We start from the raw sequence: 13,663 nt of genomic DNA, 5'->3' as shown, positions 1-13,663 counted from the left end.
TCCATGGTGGGTGTAGCTTAAACAGAACTGGGCTCATGGAACTGGTCAGTGGAACCTAGAGCTACAGAGGAGATGCAGCTTAAGCCAGGGGTGTACTTGAAGCAGGGAGAGAAGGTAAAAAATAGCTGGATTTCTCCACTCCTTCAGTGCTCTGGGTTTCTGCTCATTAAATACTCTGGGTTGAGGAAATGTAGTTCCCTATGACACATAAAAGGGTGGAGAAAATCTGGAAATGAATCTGGAAGCACATAGGAGAATGACTGTGACAGTTTATCCTTTTCAGTTACTCAACATCCATTTTCACCTTCTGTTTTAAGTCCACACAACAATTTTCTACTTCTACCCATCAGGGGGAAACTATCCTTTATATAGAAAAACCTTCTATTACCCCCCAAATGGATGCACAAAGTAACTATTTTATCCAAGAGTAGCTTCTGCAGATGATATGCAACCTCCCCTATTCTTTTAGGAGACCTAATTTTGGTCAGGTCTTCTGTGAACTAAATTGTAAAATTAAGTGTCATCTATACTCCTCAAGCAAAACAGCATGAGAAGAAGAAAAAGAAATACTTGCTTAATATGTATAGGAGTATGCATGATAAACATATGCATGGATGTTCTAGTCCTTATTTCTGTAACTGGTCATCACACTATAGTTGATGTTTATCATTTTTTTCTTCCACTAGTCATTCCATGCTCTCTTACCCTCAGATACACTTCAGCTACATTTTCTTAGAGTGAGTCAGACCTATCTCCCTGAAGTGTTAGGATTCTTAGTGGTCCTGCCTTTAGTGGGTTGCTGTAGTCTGACACTGACTTTTACTATTGGGCATGGAAGTACTAAGAGGTGCCCTGGCGGATCTTCTGGATTCCCACATAGTCTTCCCTGCCCCTACTGTGTAGCAGCCATGGAGTTTCCCTTTGCTAAACTGTATAAATCATCCTAGATAGCACAGTAATTCCTTCTCTGCCTGGTGAATTAATAGCATAAGGAGACCAAAATGACAGGGTAGCAGTTTCAACTTATAATATAATGGTGCCACTGTGTGCCTCTTAGTGGAAACTTTCCTCTCTTGGGAACTAAGATCTATAAACCATCAGAACCCCAATGTTGCAATGGAATACTATTACATGTGTAATAGTGAAAAGAACACTTCTAATTCCATCTTTTGATTTCAGGGTTTATGAGTACTGGCTATGGAAGAAATAGCACCTTCTTTTGGTCTTTAGTTCAAAACATATCCTGCATCTTGGAGAATAGCACACCAATCCCAGTGAGCCTGCACTAAACTTTTCTTCTATTTTAGGCCATTGTTAATAAGTAGATGAGTAAACAATAGAAGATGATAAAGTGAGTGAATACTGTGGGTGTAAGCCCACTGTTGCTTCCTGCTTTTTTTTTTCACTTTGAAAGATGGATGCTCAAGAGGTTTTGGTTCAAGAATTTTCAGTTTTGTCTGAGGTACCCAATTATTCCCATAGCAAATCTCACAGTCCTACTCTTCTAATTAATGCCGTAATCTTAACATAAGAGACTTGGGGAGGCTGAGTGTGCTTGCGTTGAACATCCACAGTGGGGGATACTGTTTAGGTGCTGGAGCCATGGAGGAGATGCTCCCACTGCTGGGGACATCACAGAAGCTAAGGGAGAGAAGAGGAAATATCCTGGGCTTCTTTCCTTCTCCACTACTTTAGACTGAGTTCTCCTGGGGAAAGGATTCATGTGCAAGTGCTCATGGGGGTACCCCATGAGGGAGTGGGAGAGGCAGAACAAGAGAAAAGCTGGGCAAAGTTCCTCCAAGGGTGGCTATAGCGGAATCCTACAGGGAACATGTGTAGTGTAAGCTATGCCTCAGTTCTTCTACACTGAAGCAACGGCCCTGGCTTTTCTTACTCCCACCAACCTCAGTCATCAGTTAAGAGTAATCCCCTAGGGAAGTAAATTCCCAGCATTTCCACTTCTTTGCTAGGCAAAGTGGATTCCAGTAGCCTAGGATCAGTTTTCCAGAAAAAAACTGCAGGTGCTAGCTTTTGAAATGAAATCACATGGAAGCTAGTGGGAGGGGAGGCTGGCACACACACAAATCATGAATAAGGGATTCAGGTGATCTGGGTGGAATATGAACATCTCCGACTATATCCACACTCCAGCCTTTTGCTAGTGTTCTTTCAGGGTCTGAGCCTATGGGGTGCCACAGGGCTAGGGAGTATCCCTGTGAAATGGACTGGACCTGAGAACGAACAGGCAATAGAACAGTGCAACAGCATCTATATTTTTCCCCCTGACATTAATTATTTTTCTATAGCATTGTTTAAATGATTGCACCAGTAGTCTTCTTTTTGGACATCAGCTCTTTCCTATTATAAACATTATAATGGAACAACCCTGCAACTAAATTTTAGTGTATTTCTTTAACTTTTTCCATAGGAAAAATAGTGTCAGCACATAAGTAGTTAATTGTGAAGATGGGGATAGATATAGCATTATTCAAACATTCTAAATAAGCAAATGCAACATCTAAAATTTCTAGTATGTACATGTATCAACAGGCAACATTTTACACATGGTTTAGGTCCCAAAGTCAGTCTATAATTCATGTTTGAAAGTCAGAACATATTTTTCTACTGAAATAAGGTTATAATTGGTTGTTAGACATTCAATCCATCTCATGAGCCTTCATTTAGTCCAAATATAGCTGAAATGCTGACTTATAGTATAAATAGTGGAGGCCTTTTCCCTGCTTCTCTCTTTTGTCAATTTATATCTTCCCGAAAGGCCAGTGCCAAGCTGTGGAAGCAAAACAACCCTTTCCAGTCATTTACATTTGAGCAGGAATTTAGGTTTATCATGGGTCAGAAGAATTTGCAATTGTAAGATCATTTTTACCCTGGAAAAAGGTTTTCAGACACCATGTATAGGAGGATATTCTATTTTAAGAGAAAGGTAACCTTTTATTCTAAATGTATAACCTTATTAGCCCTGCATATATTATCTTTGCTGTCAACAGGGGTCAGTGCTTTCTATTTCCCAGGAAGAGTAAAACAGGGATTTCTATTTTGAAAGCATTTACTGGAAAAATTGACGTATAGGAGATGGAAATTTTGTACAATGTGGGTACATTCTTGTTCTTTGATGGGTTTGTTACAAATAATCCCATCTTGCTTTTAGATGCTTTCTGGTTCAGTTGAAATATAATTACAATTAGCCTAGATGGATATAATCAGATAATCACTACCAGTTTAGGATTGAGTTTAGCTTGAAGCTATTTGTAGCTTTAATTATTTTCCAGAAGGTAGTTTATTGATATAGTATTTAAATAAAGTTTTTATTTTAGAATAGATTTAGATTTACAGGAAAGTTGCAAAGATAGTACAGAAAATTCCTCCCATTCTGTTTCTTCAATTATTCACATATTACATTAGTATGGTACATTTGTAAAAATCGATTAATCAATACTGACATTATTAACCAAAGTCCATACTTTATTTAGATTCCCTTAGTTTTTAAGAAATATATACACATTTATAAGAGAAGGTATGAGCTTATAAAACAATCATGTATAAAGTGCAGAATTCCCATATATCAACCCTCCATCAATACCTTACATTTTTGTGGAACATTTCTTATAGATTATAAAAGAGCATCATTAGACTATTACCACTAACTGTGGTCCATAGCTTATACTTGGTGTATTTTTTCCATACACTCCATATTATTAACACCATGTATTAGTATTTTATGTTTGTTATACTTCATGAAAGAACATTCTTATATTTGTACTGTTAACCAGTCCATCTTCCACCACATGGTTCACTGTGTTATATCATTCCATGTCTGGTACAGTCTATCCAAAGTGTACACTCAGTGGCTCTCACTTTCATCACAGAGTTGTGCAGTCATCATGTCGTTAAATTTTTGAACAATTTCCTTAGTACAAAAGAAAAAATCCCATACCCCTCTATTATTGACTCTTCATGTTGATATAGTACTTTTTTTTGACATGGATGCAAGAATATTACAGTATTGCTGTTAACTATAGTCCATAAGTTACATTAATTGTATTTTTCCCATGCATCACCATTGTAGTAGTGATGTACATTTGTTCTAGTTCATAGAAGAACATTCTTGTATTTGTTTTATTTAACCATGGTCCTCATTCATCTCTGGGTTCACTATGTTATTCATTCTCTAGGTTATTCTCTGGCATTCTTTCAATTGACATGTAGTTCCCTAAACTTCCCCTTTTAGCCACAAACCCATTAATAAACCAGCCATGTTAGTTATACTCACTATAGTGTCTTACCATCAACTCTATCCATTGCCACACTTTATTGTCCAGCTAATTAAAAATTCTATATACAGGGAGCAGAGGTGGCTCAGGTGATTGGGTGCCTCCTTCCCACATGGGAGGTCCAAGGTTCAGTTCCTTGGTGCCTCCAAAAAAAATGGAGACTAGCAGAGAGCGAGTGCAATACAATGAGGTGGGGGAGGGGAGAAATAAGTAAAACATCTTTTAAAAAAAGCATCATTACCCCTTTTCAGCCCTCCTCCTGTCTTCTAGTAACCTATAATCTAGGTTTTAACTCCATGTGTTTATTGTTCATACTAGCAAGATCATACAGAATTTGTCTTTTTGTGTCTGGTTTATTTCACTCAGCATAGTGTCCTCAAAGTTCATCCTTGTTATCATATGTGTCCCATCATTTCTTCTTATAGCAGCTTAGTATTCCATCATATCTATATATCCTATTTTGTTTATCTATTCATCATTGATGGACAATTGAGTTGTTTCCATCTTTTGGCAATTGTGTCTAATGCTGCTATGAACACTGACATACAAATCTTGGTTCACATCACTGTTTTCAGTTCTATGGATATATTTCATGTAGAAGGATTGCTAGATCATATAGCAGTTCTATATTTACCTTCCTTAGGAACTGTCTTCCACAGAGGCTGCACCATTCTACATTCCCAAGAACAGTGAAGAGGTATTCCTATTTCTCCACATCCTCTCTAACCCTTGCTGCTTTCTGATTAAAAAAAAAAAAAGGCCAGTTTATGGGGTGTAAGACAATATCTCATTGTAGTTTTGATTTGAATTTCCCTAATAGCTAATGATAGTAAATATTTTTCATGTGTTTTGGCCTTTGTATGTCCTCTGTGGAGAAATGTCTATTTAAGTCTTTTGCTGATTTAAAAAATTGAATTGCTTATGCTTTTATTGTTGAGTTGTATGATATCTTTATATAGTATGGAAATCAAACTCTTATCAGATATGTGCCTTCCAAATATTTTCTCCCATTGAGTGGGCTGCCTTTTCACCTTCTTGACAAAGATTCTGAAGCACCAAAGTGTTTTTAAGTTTGAGGAGGTCCCAACAATCCATTTTTTTATTTCATTACACATGCTTCAGTGTAAGGTTTAAGAAACTACCACCTATCACCAGGTCTTGAAGATGTTTTCCTATATTTTCTTCTAGGAGGTCTATGGTTGTCGCTTTTATAGTTAGGCCTTTGATCCATTTTGAGTTGATTTTTGTAGATGGTATGAGATAGGGGTCCTCTTTCTTTCTTTTGTCTGTGGATATCCAGTTCTCCCAGCACCATTTGTTGAATAGATTGTTCTGTCCCAGCTTGGTGGGCTTTATAGCCTTGTCAAAAATCACTTGACCAGAGATGTGAGGGTCTATTTCTGAACCATCAATTTGGTTCCATTAGTCAATATGTCTATCTTTATGCCAGTTACATAATACGATTTAAAGTCCAGAAGTGAAAGTTCTCCTACTTCATTCTTCCTTTCTAAGATGTTTCTGGCTATTTGGAACACCTTACCTTCCAGATAAATTCGATACTTGAATTTTCCATTTCCTTAAAAAAGGCTGTTGGAATTTTCATCAAAATTGCATTGAATCTGTATCTGTTTTGGGAGAATTGACAACTTAACAATATTTGGTCTTCCAATCCATGAACACAGAATGTTCTTCCATTTATTTGGTTTTCTTTGAGTTCTTTTAACAGTGCATTATAGTTTTCTGAATACAAGTGCTTTACATCCTTGGTTAAGTTTATTCCTAAATATCTGATTCTTTTAGTAGTTATTGTAAATGGAACTTTTTCCCCTTGACTTTCTCCTCTGATTGCTCATTACTAGTGTATAGAAACAATACTGAGTTTTGCATATTAATCTTGCATCCTGCCCTTCTGCTGAACTTGTTTATTAGCTCTAGTAGCTTTGTTGTAGATTTTTCAGGATTTTGTAGGTATAGGATCATTTTATCTGTGAATAATGAAAGTATTACTTCTTCCTTTCCAATTTGGAGGCATTTATTTCTTTTTCTTGCCTGATTAGTCTAGCAAGAACCTCTAGCACTATATTGAACAACAGTGGTGACAATGGGTGTCCTTGTCTTGTTCCTGATTTCAGTGGAAACACTTTCAGTCTTTCACCATTGAGAGCAAAGTTAGCTGCAGGTTTTCAAAATATGCCCTTTATCATGCTGAGAAATTTTCCTTCAATTCCTATCTTTTGGGATATTTTTATCAAGAAAGGATGCTGTATTTTGTCAAATGCCTTTCTGCTTCAATTGAGATGATCATGTGATTTTTCTTCTTTGATTTATTAATGTGGTTTATTATGCTGGTTGGTTTTCTTGTGTTGAACCGCTCTTGTATGCCTAGTATAAAGTTCACTGAATCACGATAAATAATTATTTAATGTGTTGTTGGATTTGATTAGCAATTATTTTATTGAGAATTTTTGCATCTATATTCATTAAGGAAATTTTCTTTTTACATAATATCTTTATGTAGCTTTGGTATAAGGGTGATATTGGCTTCATAGAATGAGTGTGGTGGTGTTCCTTCCTATTCAACTTTTTGGAAGACTTTTAAGATTGGTATTAAATCTTCTCTGAATGTTTAGAATTCACTGGTAAAGTCTTCTGGTCCTGATCTTTTCATTGTGGGGAGTTGTTTGAGGATTATTTTAATTTCTTTACTTGTGATTGTTTTGCTGAGGTCTTCTGTTTCTTCTAGGGTCAATGTACATGGTTCATATGTTCCTAGAAATTTTACTGGTTTACCTACATTGTCTAGTTAGTCAGTATACAGTTGTTCATAGTATTTGCTTGTGTTCTCTTTTATTTCTGTGAGGTCAGTTTTAATTGTCTTTTTTTCATTTCTGATTTAATTTATTTGCATCTTCTCTCTTTTTTTCTTTGTCGGTCTAGCTAAGGGCTTGTTGATTTTATTCATCTTCTTGAAGAACCAATTTTTGGTTTTGTTAATTCTCTCTTTTTTTGTTTTTGTTGTTTTTGTTGTCAATTTCATTTATTTCTGCTCAGATCTTTATTATTTCATTCCTTCCACTTGCTTTGGGAATAGCTTGCTGTTCTTTTGCTGGTACCTCTAGCTGCATAGTAGGTCATTGATTTTAGCTCTTTCTTCTTTTTTAATGTAAGCATTGAGGGCTAAATTTCCCTCTCAGCACTGCCTTTCCTGTATCCCAAGTTTCTGATATGTTTTGTTCCTGTTTTCATTCATCTTGAGATATGTATTGATTTCTCTTGCAATTTATTCTTTGGCCCACTGATTATTTAAGAGTGTGTTGTTTAATCTCCATATATGTGTGGATTTTCCCTTTTTCTACTTGTTGATTTCCCGGTTTATTCCCTCATGATTAGAGAAAGTGCTTTGTATAATTTTGATTTTTAAAAATTTATTGAGATTTGTTTTGTAACAATATTTAGTCTATCCTGGAGAAAGATCCTTGAGAACTTGAGAATAATGCTGTTTTGGGGTGCAATGTTCTATGTATGTCTATTAGGTTTAATTCATTTATCATATTATTCAAACTCTCTGTTTTTTTAATTGATTCTCTGCCAGATGTTCTATCCAGTGATGAGAGTGGTGTACTGAAGTCTCCAACTACTACTGTAGAGACGTTACTATTGTAGAGACTCCTATTGCTCCCTTTAGTTTTGCCAGTGTTTGCCTCATGTAATTTGGGGCATCCTGGTTAGGTGCATATACATTTATGATTGTTATTTCTTCCTGGTGAGTTGCCCTTTTTATTAATATATAATGTCCTTTCCTTGTCTTTAATAACAGCTTTGCTTTATTTACTTATTTTAAAGAAGCTTTACATAAATGTTATATAAAAATTATAAGGGACTCTCTCCGCCTAGATGAACCCTAGACAGTCCCTTTGTTTGTGGAAAAGCCTGGTGTATTAGTCAGCCAAAGGTATGCTGATGCAAAATACCAGAAATTGGTTGGTTTTGGTAAAGGGTTTTTTTATTTTTTATTTTTATTTTTTTTAATTTTTAAAGTTTTTTATTTTGCAGTAAATTGTAGATTCACAGGAAGTTGCAAAAGTAGTATGGAAAGGTCCCACATACACTTTACTCGGTTTTCCCCAATGGTTACATCTTATAATACTGTAGTACAGTATCAAAAGTAGGAAACTGACATTGGTACAATGTGTTTGCATGGATCTGTGTCATTTAGTTACCCATATAGATTTGTGTATCCACCACCACAATCAAGATACAGAACTATCCTGTTACCACAAATATCTTTCATCATGCTGTACCCTTTGTAGTCACACCTATCACTTTATCCCCACCATCCCTAACCCCTGTTAACTACTGAGTTGCTCTCCATCCCTATATTTTTGTCATTTTGTGAATGTTATACAGTATGTGACCTTTCAAGATTGATTCTCCCCACCCCTCACTATTTGAAGTAAGAGCTTACAGATACCAGGCCATAAAGCGTAAGTTACTTCCCTCACCAAAGTCTATTTTCACTTGTTGGAGCAAGATGACTGCCAACATCTGTGAGGGTTCAGGCTTGCTGGGTTCCTCTAGGCTCAGCTCCTCGGTTTTCTCCACTAGGTCAGCTGTAGATTATAAGGCTCTCTAGCCTTTGCCTCTCTTCACTAGGTCAGCTGTAGACTATCAGGTGAAAGGCTCTGCCTCCCTCCCTGGGGTTTCTGCCATGTCTAAGGAGCCGTCTCTATTCCTCTGTGTTCTCCTCCTGGCTCAGGTCCTCCCTTCCTGGGTCTTGCTTTTCTTTCCTCTGTGTGCTGACTTCCTGGGTTCCACCTTAAGACTTCAGCATCAAAATCCAGCATCAAAACTCCAACATCAGAAACCCTTGCATCAAAATCTCCAACTTTGTCCTTTGCCATGCCTTTTATCTGTGAGTCCCCACCCACTAAGGGGTGGGAACTCAATGCCCTAATGATGTGACCCAGTCAAAGCCCTAATCATAACTCGATCATGTCCAGTGATAGATCAGATTACAAACATAATCCAATATCTATTTTTGGAATTTGTAACCATGTCAAACTGCTACACCTGGCTTGAGGGTTAAGGTCTGGGAACCAGACCCAGACACCCCCAAGACCTCTAAGGATATGGGGACACCCAGAAACATAAAGCTCCCAATCCCTGGAATGTAGGGACAGTAAGCAGGGCTCCTGACCTCTCCAGGATCCTGGATCAGTGGGCAATCCGTTCAACCAGGTTTAGTGGTAAGATGTCATCCAGACTGACGAATGCTTCTTATTCTCCCCTTGGATAATGGGCAGCTCTTCCAGCATTCCAGCAGACTCTCCTTTGGGGTGCCTTCTCAAAAACTGGGACAACCTGCCTACTGATGTTCTAAAAAGAAAGAGGCTAATCTTTTCCTGCCACACCACGTGGCCACAGTATGGCTGAGAGTGGTCTCTGTATGGGACCCTGAGTTCCAGTTAAACCAGTGTAAGAGAGGAGAGGGCAGACAGATCTGAGGGCCAGAGACCACCAGGCCATGTTTCCTTAAAGGGATGAGGAAATGCACTCCATTTACTAAACCTCTCCCCTGTAGAATAAGGACCCTCCTTATGTGCCATCAATGAAGATTGAAAGTTTCCTGGCTTTCCTAGCTCCCTGCCTATTTCCTTGTAACACTCCAATCCTTCCAGTGAGAAAGACTTGCAGGATTTTTACCCCTTGTGGGAGGTAACTAATGGGATGCAGCCCCAATTTGTGTCTCATCAGGGCAGGGATTCTCTGGATCCCTTAACTCTGTACTTAGCAGCTGACGGGATTTTCCTGGAGGAACTAAGCTGGAGGGTCCTGCACAAGTCTTCTGCCATGGACAGACACTGGGAACTTTGCATCTAGGTCATTCTAAAGTCAAGTCTTTCCCTAAGTTAAGAGTTTAAATTTCTCTCCTGTTCTAATCTGTGCTTGCTTTAACTTTATTAATCTGCTTGTGCCTAGAAACTTGTAAATCAGATTTGGGGTTCACCTGTTACAAATTGGATAATGGTGAAAAGTAACCTAAAAATTAGTCTTTAAATGTCAATACTATCTTGCAATTGAATTTGATATATAAAAGAAATCACAAGTGGAATTATTTCAGCTGCTGAAAAAGTAGAAAAACTTAGCAAAGTTGTTACTAATAAAATTGTTTTAGTTGCTTAGTTAATAAATAAAAGCACCCAATTTGTTTTTTTTTCAATTTTTCAATTTTTTATTTTTTTAAAGATGCTTAGATTACATAAATGTTACATAAAAAATGTAGAGGATTCCCATATGTCCTACTCCCTACCACTCCCACACTTTCCCACATTATCAACATCCTTCATTAGTGTGGTACATTAGTTACAATTGATGAACACATATTGGAACATTGCCCCTACTGTGGATTATAGTTTACATTATAGTTTAAGTTCTCTCCCACACTAATTTGTAAGTTATAACAACATATATAACGGCCTGTATCTGTCATTGCAACATCATTCGGGACAATTCCAATGTCCTTAAAATGCCCCCACACTACACCTATTTTTCTCCTTACTCCCCTTAGAACCTCCAGTGGCCTCTGCCTCCACATCAATGATAAAAGTTTTTCCATTGCTAGAATAACAATGTCTATAGTAGATTAACAGTAAATTTATTCTAGTTTATCATTTATTCCTCAATCCTAAGTATTCAGGTTTGGTGATGCCCACTCTGCCACTAAGTGAGAGGAGGCTTGGATTCCATGGGGCAGATGAATGGGACTATCTTGCTTGCCGTTGTAGACTTTTTCTGTTTCTTGGGCTGGTCATTGTCCATAATCATCTCCTTGTTAGTTGTCCTGGGTGAGTCCAATGAACTGGAGAGTAGATTTTGCAACCCTGTTGAAATTCAAGGCCCAACTGGCACATGGAAAGCCTGAAGATTTAAGTCTCTTGGCCATAAACCTATCAACTCTAGTACTAGCTATAGGTTTAAATACAAGGGGCAGAAGAGCCGTGTATAGGGCAACCACAACTAAATCCAACTCTATCACATTGGGGAGCATAAATTTGAAAGTAGGGCCTTCTGGCAGGTGCCAAGCTCCTGAGCTGTCAGTCCTACCTATAGTGTCTGAATGACTCCAGAGCCCTCAGGAGCACTGCTATTTTAGGTAATATTTACTGTGGCAGTCAATGAGGTCCTGTTGAGATGTGTATATGCATAATCTCTGAAATGACCTCCTGACTCACTTTTTTTTTAAGGATTTATTTCTTATTTATTTCTCTTCCCTCTCTCCCAGTTGTCTGTTCTCTGTGTCCATTTGCTGTGTGTTCTTCTGTGTCTGCTTGTATTCTTGCCAGTGGCACTGGGAATCTGTGTCTCTTTTTATTGTGTCATCTTGCTGTGTCAGCTCTCCATGTGCACAGTGACACTCCTGGGTAGGCTGTGCTTTTTTCACAGCCTCCTTATGGGGTGTACTCCTTGTGCATGGAGCTCCCCTATGTGGGCGACACCCCTGCATGTCATGGCACTCCTTGCATACATCAGCACTGCATGTGGGCCAGCTTACCACATGGGTGAGGAGGCCCTGAGTGTGAACCCTGGACCTCCCATGTGGTAGGCAGATGTGCTATCCATTGAGCCAAATCTACTTCCCTGGACACACTTTGAAGTCTTTTAGCTATATAAACTCATTTGTCTTTACCCTTTCCCCCACTTTGGTCAAAGTCTTTTTTCAGTTGCATTACTAGCTGTTGCTTTGGTAGCAATCCCTTGGTACCAGGGAGGCAGAACCCTGGGAGTCATGTCCCATGCTCCGGGAAAGGCAATGCATTTATATGCTGAGTTTGGTTTAGGGAGAGGTCACATTTGAGCAATACAGAGCCTCTCAGGAGGTAACACTTATGCAACTTATAATACTAGGCTGTTACAATTTCAAAAGAAAAGATTCATAAGTACAGTCATTAAAATCAACGGCATGTCAGTGGTCCATCCTCCTTCATTAGTCACTGCTACTATACTCAGAAGATTCTTGCTGTCCCATCAAGAATGTGGCAGAACTTCCCGTGATGGGAACTGGATATTCTTTCAGCTATTGTGTGGATCTCCACCCATTGTGGCACTGCCCCATGAACACTTGAACTCTTTCATATGCCTTATAGATATGCCCCAGGTGAACCTCCTCCCATGCATCCCCCATCACTGATCCCCTACACCAATGATTCTCCCCTGCCAAAGTTGTTACCCTTCTGTGATTCAAAACTTCTTCAAAAATGAAGCCAGCAGAATAGCCAAATAAAATTAATAAGAAAATAATAATAATAGTTTTAAAAATGACAAATAAACTACAAAAATTAAAAAGAATTTGAAATAATAAAAAATAAAATTAAATTGAAAATAAATTTTGGCATTTTGTCTTTCATTACTGTAAGATCTGTTGTCTTGTATGTACAGTGATATTTACTTCCATTTATTTCCATAGTGTCTTTTTTCCCCCCATTTTATCTTCAAAGAAGCTTTAGGTTACAGAAAATTCAGGTACAGAATATAAGGAATTTCCATACACCCAACACCCTCAACCTTTCCCCCTTTCCCCTATTAATAACATTTTACATATGGCTGGTACATTTGTTGCAATTGATGTACAAATATTGAAGCATTGCTACAAACCATAGTAGATGATTTACATTATGGTTTACATGGTTTACATTTTGGAACATACACTTTCATAAAAATTTTGATGAAATTTTACATGGCCTGTATTCATCATTGCAAGATCATGTAGAACAATTCCCCAATGTCCCCACAATGCCCCATGTTCCAGCTATTCTATTCCTCCCTCTCTGCTCCCCTCTGGACCCACAGCAACCACCAAGGTTCACTTCTTAAAGAGCAATATACATAATTACTTGCACAACAACATTGAGGGCTTGACATACTGGACTGTCCTCTATTAGGCAGTCCAGTGCTCTTGAGGACTCCAACTCCTCTATCTGAGAATACAGCAGAACACCCCGGTATGGGAATCTAACACCTTCCCACTCATTGTGTGGGTCTCTACCCAATGATACAATGCACTGTGACAGGATGAACACTCACATACTCCCCACTCATATATTCCCTAGAAGCCTGCCCCAGGTGCGTCCTGTCCCACATGCCTCCCCACATTCAACACCCTAAACCAGTAATGTTCCCTGCAGCATTTGCCAAAAAACATAACCAATATTGTAGTTTCAACTACATACCTGCAAATTGCCAGAGTTCATCTGCTCCCTCCCCCAACCCTCCCACCAGCCCATGGGCAGTGCAACCCCACATACCCTACCCACCCCACAAGCCAGCACTGCCCAACCTAATAGCATCACTGCACCACTGTCATATCCATACAC

The sequence above is a fragment of the Dasypus novemcinctus genome, chromosome 3 (genome assembly GCF_030445035.2).
Source record: "Dasypus novemcinctus isolate mDasNov1 chromosome 3, mDasNov1.1.hap2, whole genome shotgun sequence".
NCBI lineage: Eukaryota > Metazoa > Chordata > Mammalia > Cingulata > Dasypodidae > Dasypus > Dasypus novemcinctus.
Note: the sequence above shows the minus strand (reverse complement) of the source record.